The following is a 12,672-nucleotide window of genomic DNA, read 5'->3' on the forward strand; positions in this document are numbered from 1 at the left end:
TTCACACTGCGAATCAGAGTCACGTGACCCAGTGACGTCAGGAGGTCCATTTCCTGCATCGAGTTTAGCCGCTACCTACAGGGCGGGTCCTGGTCGGTAGTCAGGGCTCTTGTTCTCTCTCCACTGCTGAGCTCCACCCCCTGCACTGATCACATGACGGTAACGTCACCCCAGGTCCTTCAGCTCTGGCAGTGCAGCAGATACTTGGCAGGTCCTTCACCACCTCTTATACTCACAACTGCCTAGCCCCGCCCCCTGCACTGATCACATGACAGTGACATCTCCCTAGGATCTTCACCACCTCTTCTCCTCACCACTGATGAGCCCCGCCCCCTGCACAGATCACATGACGGTGACATCACCCCAGGTCCTTTAGCTCTGGCAGTGCAGCAGATACTGGGCAGGTCCTGGTCGGTAGTCAGGGCTCTTGTTCTCTCTGGTATCAGCCATTCCTCCAGCCTGCAGGTAAGATGAGCTGTGAGGAGACAGTGTGGTGGAGAGCTCAGACATGTCACCTCTGGAGATTCTCCTCCATTACACACAAGGAATCCTTCTCCGCTCAGCTTAGTATGATGGGGGAGGAGTAGTGGGGATAGTGGGGGTTGTCATCATTCACTGCTGGATGAGAGAATCTGCTCTGCTCTTCACCACCAGGAGCTTAGATACACCCGGAGCTCAGAGTCTCCTGCCTCCACACACTGCACTGCCAGGAGCTTAGATACACAGGGATCTCATTCCTTTTCTCCTTTCTTTTTTAGTGTGGATGAAGAAAACCAGCAATACGAGCCTTCTCCTGAATGACCACCAAGGATGGACAGGAAGGAGATCAGCAGAAGAATATTAGACCTCACCTTGGAGATCATCTCCCTGCTGAGCGGAGAGGTAAACTTTTCTAGATTTCTCTCCTCTTTATTGTATTATAATAATAATATTTATTTCTATAGCGCCACCATATTCCGCAGCGCTTTACAAGTTCATAGGGTTTATGTACGAAACAAAACTAACTGGTTAATATGCAACTGAAACACTAGGGCCCTGCTCGCAAGAGCTTACAATCTATGAGGAATTGGAGGTGACACATAAGGAAGTTGATTGTGATAAGTAGGATTCGAGCCATTATTGAACTGACAGGAGTGGTGCCGGCCGATCTGCTTCGGGTTTGGGACTACTAGAGGATCGAGTTCAGGCCGGAGGAGTTGGTGGGGGGAGGTTTGGTTGTGGAATAGTCAGTTTAGGTAGCTTGATAAGTCTGCCTGAAAAGATGTGTTTTTAAGGCACGTTTGAAGGTGGAGAAGTTGTGAATGAACCTAGTATTCCGGGGCAGAGTATTCCAGAGAGTAGGTGCAGCTCGAGAAAAGTCTTGAAGACGGGAGTGAGAGGTACGAAATATGGAGGTTATTAATCTTAGGTCGCTAACAGAACGGAGAGCAGGAGTAGGGTGGTAGATGGAGATGAGGAGGAGATGTATGGAGGGGCAGCACTGTGGAGAGCAGGAGTAGGGTGGTAGATGGAGATGAGGGAGGAGATGTATGGAGGTGCAGCACTGTGGAGAGCAGGAGTAGGGTGGTAGATGGAGATGAGGAGGAGATGTATGGAGGGGCAGCACTGTGGAGAGCAGGAGTAGGGTGGTAGATAGAGATGAGGAGGAGATGTATGGAGGTGCAGCACTGTGGAGAGCACGAGTAGGGTGGTAGATGGAGATGAGGAGGATATGTATGGAGGTGCAGCACTGTGGAGAGCACGAGTAGGGTGGTAGATGGAGATGAGGGAGGGGATGTATGGAGGTGCAGCACTGTGGAGAGCACGAGTAGGGTGGTAGATGGAGATGAGGGAGGAGATGTATGGAGGTGCAGCACTGTGGAGAGCAGGAGTAGGGTGGTAGATGGAGATGAGGGAGGAGATGTATGGAGGTGCAGCACTGTGGAGAGCAGGAGTAGGGTGGTAGATGGAGATGAGGAGGAGATGTATGGAGGTGCAGCACTGTGGAGAGCAGGAGTAGGGTGGTAGATGGAGATGAGGAGGAGATGTATGGAGGTGCAGCACTGTGGAGAGCAGGAGTAGGGTGGTAGATGGAGATGAGGAGGAGATGTATGGAGGTGCAGCACTGTGGAGAGCACGAGTAGGGTGGTAGATGGAGATGAGGAGGAGATGTATGGAGGTGCAGCACTGTGGAGAGCAGGAGTAGGGTGGTAGATGGAGATGAGGGAGGAGATGTATGGAGGTGCAGCACTGTGGAGAGCGCGAGTAGGGTGGTAGATGGAGATGAGGGAGGAGATGTATGGAGGTGCAGCACTGTGGAGAGCACGAGTAGGGTGGTAGATGGAGATGAGGGAGGAGATGTATGGAGGTGCAGCACTGTGGAGAGCAGGAGTAGGGTGGTAGATGGAGATGAGGAGGAGATGTATCGAGGGGCAGCACTGTGGAGAGCAGGAGTAGGGTGGTAGATGGAGATGAGGAGGAGATGTATGGAGGGGCAGCACTGTGGAGAGCAGGAGTAGGGTGGTAGATGGAGATGAGGAGGAGATGTATGGAGGTGCAGCACTGTGGAGAGCATGAGTAGGGTGGTAGATGGAGATGAGGAGATATATGGAGGTGCAGCACTGTGGAGAGCACGAGTAGGGTGGTAGATGGAGATGAGGGAGGAGATGTATGGAGGTGCAGCACTGTGGAGAGCACGAGTAGGGTGGTAGATGGAGATGAGGGAGGAGATGTATGGAGGTGCAGCACTGTGGAGAGCACGAGTAGGGTGGTAGATGGAGATGAGGGAGGAGATGTATGGAGGTGCAGCACTGTGGAGAGCACGAGTAGGGTGGTAGATGGAGATGAGGGAGGAGATGTATGGAGGTGCAGCACTGTGGAGAGCACGAGTAGGGTGGTAGATGGAGATGAGGGAGGAGATGTATGGAGGTGCAGCACTGTGGAGAGCAGGAGTAGGGTGGTAGATGGAGATGAGGGAGGAGATGTATGGAGGTGCAGCACTGTGGAGAGCAGGAGTAGGGTGGTAGATGGAGATGAGGGAGGAGATGTATGGAGGTGCAGCGCTGTGGAGAGCACGAGTAGGGTGGTAGATGGAGATGAGGGAGGAGATGTATGGAGGTGCAGCGCTGTGGAGAGCAGGAGTAGGGTGGTAGATGGAGATGAGGAGGAGATGTATGGAGGAGCAGCACTGTGGAGAGCAGGAGTAGGGTGGTAGACGGAAATGAGGGAGGAGATGTATGGAGGTGCAGCACTGTGCAGAGCACGAGTAGGGTGGTAGACGGAAATGAGGGAGGAGATGTATGGAGGTGCAGCACTGTGCAGAGCACGAGTAGGGTGGTAGATGGAGATGAGGAGGAGATGTATGGAGGTGCAGCACTGTGGAGAGCACGAGTAGGGTGGTAGATGGAGATGAGGGAGGGGATGTATGGAGGTGCAGCACTGTGGAGAGCACGAGTAGGGTGGTAGATGGAGATGAGGGAGGAGATGTATGGAGGTGCAGCACTGTGGAGAGCAGGAGTAGGGTGGTAGATGGAGATGAGGGAGGAGATGTATGGAGGTGCAGCACTGTGGAGAGCAGGAGTAGGGTGGTAGATGGAGATGAGGAGGAGATGTATGGAGGTGCAGCACTGTGGAGAGCAGGAGTAGGGTGGTAGATGGAGATGAGGAGGAGATGTATGGAGGTGCAGCACTGTGGAGAGCAGGAGTAGGGTGGTAGATGGAGATGAGGAGGAGATGTATGGAGGTGCAGCACTGTGGAGAGCACGAGTAGGGTGGTAGATGGAGATGAGGAGGAGATGTATGGAGGTGCAGCACTGTGGAGAGCAGGAGTAGGGTGGTAGATGGAGATGAGGGAGGAGATGTATGGAGGTGCAGCACTGTGGAGAGCGCGAGTAGGGTGGTAGATGGAGATGAGGGAGGAGATGTATGGAGGTGCAGCACTGTGGAGAGCACGAGTAGGGTGGTAGATGGAGATGAGGGAGGAGATGTATGGAGGTGCAGCACTGTGGAGAGCAGGAGTAGGGTGGTAGATGGAGATGAGGAGGAGATGTATCGAGGGGCAGCACTGTGGAGAGCAGGAGTAGGGTGGTAGATGGAGATGAGGAGGAGATGTATGGAGGGGCAGCACTGTGGAGAGCAGGAGTAGGGTGGTAGATGGAGATGAGGAGGAGATGTATGGAGGTGCAGCACTGTGGAGAGCATGAGTAGGGTGGTAGATGGAGATGAGGAGATATATGGAGGTGCAGCACTGTGGAGAGCACGAGTAGGGTGGTAGATGGAGATGAGGGAGGAGATGTATGGAGGTGCAGCACTGTGGAGAGCACGAGTAGGGTGGTAGATGGAGATGAGGGAGGAGATGTATGGAGGTGCAGCACTGTGGAGAGCACGAGTAGGGTGGTAGATGGAGATGAGGGAGGAGATGTATGGAGGTGCAGCACTGTGGAGAGCACGAGTAGGGTGGTAGATGGAGATGAGGGAGGAGATGTATGGAGGTGCAGCACTGTGGAGAGCACGAGTAGGGTGGTAGATGGAGATGAGGGAGGAGATGTATGGAGGTGCAGCACTGTGGAGAGCACGAGTAGGGTGGTAAATGGAGATGAGGAGGAGATGTATGGAGGTGCAGCACTGTGGAGAGCACGAGTAGGGTGGTAGATGGAGATGAGGGAGGAGATGTATGGAGGGGCAGCACTGTGGAGAGCACGAGTAGGGTGGTAGATGGAGATGAGGGAGGAGATGTATGGAGGGGCAGCACTGTGGAGAGCACGAGTAGGGTGGTAGATGGAGATGAGGGAGGAGATGTATGGAGGTGCAGCACTGTGGAGAGCAGGAGTAGGGTGGTAGATGGAGATGAGGGAGGGGATGTATGGAGGTGCAGCACTGTGGAGAGCACGAGTAGGGTGGTAGATGGAGATGAGGAGGAGATGTATGGAGGTGCAGCACTGTGGAGAGCACGAGTAGGGTGGTAGATGGAGATGAGGGAGGAGATGTATGGAGGTGCAGCACTGTGGAGAGCAGGAGTAGGGTGGTAGATGGAGATGAGGGAGGAGATGTATGGAGGTGCAGCACTGTGGAGAGCTTTGTGGGTGAGGGTGAGAAGTTTGAACAGTATTCTGTGGTGGATGGGCAACCAGTGAAGTGACTGGCACAGACTAGTAGCATCAGTGTAGCGGTTGGATGGATAGATGAGCCTGGCTGCAGCATTTAGGACAGACTGAAGGGGGGAGAGTTTAGTAAGCGGGAGACTAGTAATGCGTTGCAGTAGTCAAGACGTGAATGAATCAAGGCAACAACAAGAGTTTTTGCCGTTTCCACCGTAAGAAAGGGGCGGATTCTGGCGATATTCTTGAGGTGCAGACGACAAGAGCGTGTAAGTGATTGAATAAGGGGAACAAAGGAGAGATTGGAGTCAAATGTGGCCCCAAGACAGCGGGCATGTTGCACAGGAGTTATGATAATGCTGCAGACCGAAATTGAGATATCAAGTTTAGGTGAGTTAGTAGATGGGGAAAGACAAGAAGTTCAGTTTTCGGGAGGTTCAGTTTTAGATACAAAGAGGACATGATGTTAGAGACAGCTGCCAGACAATTACTGGTGTTTTGGAGTAAAGCAGGGGTGATGTCAGGGGACGAAGTGTATAGTTGGGTGTCGTCAGCATAGACATGGTACTGAAAGCCAAATCTACTGATAGTCTGTCCGATGGGGGCTGCATAGAGGGAGAAGAGTAGAGGACCTAGGACTGAGCCCTGAGGAACGCCGACATCAAGAGGAAGTGGAGGAGAAGAGCCAGCGAATGATACACTAAAGGAGCGGCCGGAGAGATAGGAAGAGAACCAGGAGAGAGCAGTGTCCTTAAGGCCAATTGAGTGGAGCATGGTGAGGAGGCGTTTATGGTCTATGGCAGGGATGGCCAACCTGCGGCTCTCCAGCTGTTGCAAAACTACAACTCCCAGCATGCCTAGACTGCTTACAGCTATCAGCCTACGGCAGGGCATGGTGGGAATTGTAGTTTTACAACAGCTGGAGAGCCGCAGGTTGGCCATCCCTGGTCTATGGTATCAAACGCTGCAGAGAGATCCAGCAGAATCAGTAGAGAATAGTCACCATTTATTTTTGCTGTTAGGAGATTAGTAAGGGCAGTTTCTGTAGAGTGAAGAGGGCGGAAGGCAGATTGTAAGGGGTCAAGAAGAAAGTTTGCAGAGAGATAGCTTATTAAGAGAGAGTAGACGAAACGTTCAAGGAGTTTATAGATGAAGGGGAGGTTAGAAACAGGTTGGTAGTTAGCAGCACAGGTCGGGTCAAGAGATGGTTTCTTTAGTAGTGGGGTGATAATAGAGTGTTTGAAAGAGGAGGGAAAGATACCAGAAGAGAGAGAGAGAGGTTAAAAACTGTAGTTAGGTGAGTGATGACAGCCGGGCAGAGGGACTGGAGGAGGTGTGATGGAATAGGATCACTGCTACAGGTCGTGGGTCAAGAAGAAGAGAGAAGCCTGGAGACTTCTTCCTCTGTTATAGGGTCAAAAAAGGAGAGAGAGCATGTGGAGGAATGAGAGGGAGGAGGATTGAAATTATTTGGGGCCTGGGAGATTATTTCCTGCCGGATACTGCCAATCTTGTCTCTGAAGTTGGTGGCCATGCCATCAGCGCAGAGGTCAGTGACAGGTTCTGGAACTTTAGGGCTTAGAAGGGAGTGAAAAGTGTCAAAGAGTCGTTTTGGGTTATTTGAGAGTGAGGAGATGAGAGAGGTGAAGTACTTTTGTTTGGCAATGTTGAGAGCTGAATTATGTTTTGAGCAGAAATTTATAATGGAGGAAGTGTGCTGATATTCACGATTTTCTCCATAAGCGTTCTGCACATGTGGAGCAGCGTGTGTGCCAGGGCTGCCGTGTTCTGTGTCGGGAGGGTCGGATCGATATTGGAGCAACTTCATCTAGGGTGGATTTAAGGGTCTGGTTGTAATGATTGGCAGCCAAGTCTGGACAGGAGAGGGAAGAGATTGGGGTAAGAGCTAGTTGTAGGGTGTTAATATGTTGCTGGCAGTTAATGGTGTGTAGGTTTCCGTAAGTGTGAGAAGTAGGATTGTCATGAGAAAAGTGAGAGGTCTTTATATTAAATTAAAGAATATTGTGGTCAGAAAGTGGGAAGGATAAGTTACTAAAGTTTGAGACTGAGCAGAAGACTAGATCAAGTATATTGCCCTGTTCGTGCGTGGCAGGAAGTCAGTTGTGATAGGCCAAGAGAGGAGGTTAAAGAGAGAAAGTGAGTGGCTGATGGGGAGATTGTCACGGCTGAGGATGGGGGAAACCCTCAGCCGTGCGGTGCCAGAAGATAATGGTCGCTGCTAGGCCAGGACAGGAAGCAGGTCACCTCCTATCACATCCCTAATTCTGACCCTGATGGTAGGAGGGCTCATACTCTGGAGGCTAGGGTCCCTACTAGCCCTCAGGGTAGCCCTGGACTAGGAGCAGGGTAAGACGACCTGTTCCTCCTAGATGCGGACGAACAGGAGTCTCACTGGCCAAGTAGCAAGGAAAGGGGAACAAATACAACATATGGATATGGCAGGTGAACTAAAGCAGTTCCAAACCTACCTGCCACAGACACACTGACTGGAACCCGTGCATGACTACTGATGTCCACACAACTCTAAGGGACGCAGCACACAACACATATCACACAAGTAACCAGGACATCCATAGCTGCAATAAACAGATAGACCATAAAAACATCTTCTAACATCAGACATATAGTTTATGACCACAAGGGTGGCCCTCACTGGACAGATGGTATATAAGAGCAGGAGGATGACTCCAGCAAGGCATGGCTGAAGTACCCCTCAGCTACAGGCCTCCAGCAGAGGCTAAATAGCCCAAGTAGCCACACACAGTGTTCACACACAAAGAAGGGAGTTAACCCTTCCTACACCAGGCAAGGAACGGAAACCACTTAAAAAGGAAAACACCCATAAACATCACACTCCACCTGTAACCGCCGGCAACGGCATGCGTGGCAACCATGTCCGGTGAATCAGCCGGAAGGCCGAGACACTGCCACCACATGCACACAAACAACAGGTTGCCGCAGGCAACTGCAAGTGAAGGGAAAATGTCACAGTCCACACCATAGGCCGTGACAGAGATTGGATCATCAATGGGGATATTAAAATCACCCATAATAAGAGTTGGTAATTCAGAAGATAGGAAGTGAGGAAGCCAAGCTGCAAAGTGATCCAGAAAATGGTGGGGGGAGCCTGGGGGACGATAGACAACTGCAACTCTCAGGCGGAATAGATGGAAGAGACTAATGGTGTGAACCTCAAAAGAGGGGAATGTGAGAGCGGGTACAGGGGGAAGGACCTGAAATGTCCACTGTGGAGAAAGTAGTAGGCCTGTCATCAGGTCTGGGGGTATGGGAGAGGTGAAGACCACCATAGCATAGGGCAGCAGGGAAAGCAGTGTCCGAGGGGTGAAGCCAGGTTTCTGTAAGGGCCAGCAGGTTCAGAGAGCGTGAGAGGAAGAAATCGTGGATTGTGGGTAATTTATTATGAACCGACCGTGCGTTCCAGAGCGCGCAGTTAAGAGACTGGAGAGGACGTGCAGTGAACATTAATCAGATTGTTGGAGTTTCTGTCTGTGGCAGAGAAGTTAGCAACAGAGGGAGGGCCAGGATTTGGTGAGATAGCCCCTGCACCTGCAGGAGAACAGAAAGAGACAGCAAGTGGGTGAGAGATTTATATTGGTGTTTTTTATGCTGCACCGTGGAGGAAGATGGGTCAGTGTAATGTATGAGGGTGTAAAGTGTATGGGAACTGAACATGGGTGAGGGAAGGAGGGACTGATGTGGATTCTGTAACAAATCAGACATCAGGAAGGAGAATCCATCATAGGAAGTGATAGGAAGAGTCCAGGGTCCTGGAGAACGGCATCCAGACCTTCCAAGTGATGGAGAACCTGAAGATCAGCCCCCAGTATGGTGAGTGATGTATCATGTGACCAGTGACCAATAGTCATGTTGTAGGAGCCATGAGAAGGTAAGTAGGCACGTTGTACCCAAGAGGAAAGGGCCGGGAACAAGATGATGAGATGGCGGAGTGTGGCCTGAAGGGAGGATTTCTACCTCTAATCTGAGATCTATATAGACACATAGAAGATGACAGTAGTAACAGAGACCATGGTCCACGTAAGCATTTATTTTAAGCTAGGTGTCTCTCTCCATCCACAGGAGTACACAATAGTGAAGAAGACATCGGGGGACTGTGTGACTCCCATCATCCATCTCCAGGAGTCAGGAGGGCGGAGCAGGACCCCTCCCCCCATCACAGAGCCTCCCCCTCACCCCCTGATACATGAGCAGAAGATCCTAGAACTTACCCACAAGATGATGGAGCTGCTGACTGGAGAGGTGACACTGCTGGGAATGCTGGGAAATTCTCCAGTAACAGCACTGGAGGGGTCTGGGTGATGACGGTGTCATTGTGTTGTCAGGTTCCTATAAGGTGTCAGGACGTCACTGTCTATTTCTCCATGGAAGAGTGGGAGTATATAGAAGGACACAAGGATCTGTACAAGGAGGCCATGATGGAGGAGCACCAGCCTCTTATATCACAAGGTAAGAGCCGTCATGTGCAGTGTATACACGTGTGTGCAGTGACATGTAATGGAGGAGCACCAGCCTCTTATATCACAAGGTAAGAGCCGTCATGTGCAGTGTATACACGTGTGTGCAGTGACCTGTAATGGAGGAGCACCAGCCTCTTATATCACAAGGTAAGAGCCGTTATGTGCAGTGTATACACGTGTGTGCAGTGACATGTAATGGAGGAGCACCAGCCTCTTATATCACAGGGTAAGAGCCGTCATGTGCAGTGTATACACGTGTGTGCAGTGACATGTAATGGAGGAGCACCAGCCTCTTATATCACAAGGTAAGAGCCGTCATGTGTAGTGTATACACGTGTGTGCAGTGACATGTAATGGAGGAGCACCAGCCTCTTATATCACAGGGTAAGACCCGTCATGTGCAGTGTATACACGTGTGTGCAGTGACATGTAATGGAGGAGCACCAGCCTCTTATATCACAAGGTAAGAGCCGTCATGTGCAGTGTGTACACGTGTGTGCAGTGACATGTAATGGAGGAGCACCAGCCTCTTATATCACAGGGTAAGACCCGTCATGTGCAGTGTGTACACGTGTGTGCAGTGACATGTAATGGAGGAGCACCAGCCTCTTATATCACAAGGTAAGAGCCGTCATGTGCAGTGTATACACGTGTGTGCAGTGACATGTAATGGAGGAGCACCAGCCTCTTATATCACAAGGTAAGAGCCGTCATGTGCAGTGTATACACGTGTGTGCAGTGACATGTAATGGAGGAGCACCAGCCTCTTATATCACAAGGTAAGACCCGTCATGTGCAGTGTATACACGTGTGTGCAGTGACATGTAATGGAGGAGCACCAGCCTCTTATATCACAAGATAAGACCCGTCATGTGCAGTGTATACACGTGTGTGCAGTGACATGTAATGGAGGAACACCAGCCTCTTATATCACAAGGTAAGAGCCGTCATGTGCAGTGTATACACGTGTGTGCAGTGACATGTAATGGAGGAGCACCATCCTCTTATATCACAAGGTAAGACCCGTCATGTGCAGTGTATACACGTGTGTGCAGTGACATGTAATGGAGGACCACCAGCCTCTTATATCACAGGGTAAGAGCCGTCATGTGCAGTGTATACACGTGTGTGCAGTGACATGTAATGGAGGAGCACCAGCCTCTTATATCACAAGGTAAGAGCCGTCATGTGCAGTGTATACACGTGTGTGCAGTGACATGTAATGGAGGAGCACCAGCCTCTTATATCACAAGGTAAGAGCCGTCATGTGCAGTGTATACACGTGTGTGCAGTGACATGTAATGGAGGAGCACCAGCCTCTTATATCACAAGGTAAGAGCCGTTATGTGCAGTGTATACACGTGTGTGCAGTGACATGTAATGGAGGAGCACCAGCCTCTTATATCACAAGGTAAGAGCCGTCATGTGCAGTGTATACACGTGTGTGCAGTGACATGTAATGGAGGAGCACCAGCCTCTTATATCACAGGGTAAGAGCCGTCATGTGCAGTGTATACACGTGTGTGCAGTGACATGTAATGGAGGAGCACCAGCCTCTTATATCACAAGGTAAGAGCCGTCATGTGTAGTGTATACACGTGTGTGCAGTGACATGTAATGGAGGAGCACCAGCCTCTTATATCACAGGGTAAGACCCGTCATGTGCAGTGTATACACGTGTGTGCAGTGACATGTAATGGAGGAGCACCAGCCTCTTATATCACAAGGTAAGAGCCGTCATGTGCAGTGTGTACACGTGTGTGCAGTGACATGTAATGGAGGAGCACCAGCCTCTTATATCACAGGGTAAGACCCGTCATGTGCAGTGTGTACACGTGTGTGCAGTGACATGTAATGGAGGAGCACCAGCCTCTTATATCACAAGGTAAGAGCCGTCATGTGCAGTGTATACACGTGTGTGCAGTGACATGTAATGGAGGAGCACCAGCCTCTTATATCACAAGGTAAGACCCGTCATGTGCAGTGTATACACGTGTGTGCAGTGACATGTAATGGAGGAGCACCAGCCTCTTATATCACAAGATAAGACCCGTCATGTGCAGTGTATACACGTGTGTGCAGTGACATGTAATGGAGGAGCACCAGCCTCTTATATCACAAGGTAAGAGCCGTCATGTGCAGTGTATACACGTGTGTGCAGTGACATGTAATGGAGGAGCACCATCCTCTTATATCACAAGGTAAGACCCGTCATGTGCAGTGTATACACGTGTGTGCAGTGACATGTAATGGAGGACCACCAGCCTCTTATATCACAGGGTAAGAGCCGTCATGTGCAGTGTATACACGTGTGTGCAGTGACATGTAATGGAGGAGCACCAGCCTCTTATATCACAAGGTAAGACCCGTCATGTGCAGTGTATACACGTGTGTGCAGTGACATGTAATAGAGGAGCACCAGCCTCTTATATCACAAGGTAAGAGCCGTAATGTGCAGTGTATACACGTGTGTGCAGTGACATGTAATGGAGGAGCACCAGCCTCTTATATCACAAGGTAAGAGCCGTCATGTGCAGTGTATACACGTGTGTGCAGTGACGTGTAATGGAGGAGCACCAGCCTCTTATATCACAGGGTAAGAGCCGTCATGTGCAGTGTATACACGTGTGTGCAGTGACATGTAATGGAGGAGCACCAGCCTCTTATATCACAGGGTAAGAGCCGTCATGTGCAGTGTATACACGTGTGTGCAGTGACATGTAATGGAGGAGCACCAGCCTCTTATATCACAAGGTCAGACCCGTCATGTGCAGTGTATACACGTGTGTGCAGTGACATGTAATGGAGGAGCACCAGCCTCTTATATCACAAGGTAAGAGCCGTCATGTGCAGTGTATACACGTGTGTGCAGTGACATGTACTGGAGGACCACCAGCCTCTTATATCACAAGGTAAGAGTCGTCATGTGCAGTGTATACACGTGTGTGCAGTGACATGTAATAGAGGAGCACCAGCCTCTTATATCACAAGGTCAGACCCGTCATGTGCAGTGTATACACGTGTGTGCAGTGACATGTAATGGAGGAGCACCAGCCTCTTATATCACAAGGTAAGAGCCG

The 12,672-nt window shown here is 50.7% G+C and overlaps 1 long non-coding RNA gene across 1 annotated transcript; it reads left to right on the forward strand.

Annotated features, from left to right (window-relative positions):
• Positions 1–404: 404 nt before the first annotated feature.
• Positions 405–9,231, forward strand: LOC120991192. Its single transcript, XR_005776545.1, has 3 exons — positions 405–465; positions 770–882; positions 9,195–9,231. It is a non-coding gene; the product is annotated as an uncharacterized LOC120991192 (long non-coding RNA).
• Positions 9,232–12,672: the final 3,441 nt, after the last annotated feature.

Source organism: Bufo bufo, chromosome 2 (genome assembly GCF_905171765.1).
Source record: "Bufo bufo chromosome 2, aBufBuf1.1, whole genome shotgun sequence".
Lineage (NCBI taxonomy): Eukaryota > Metazoa > Chordata > Amphibia > Anura > Bufonidae > Bufo > Bufo bufo.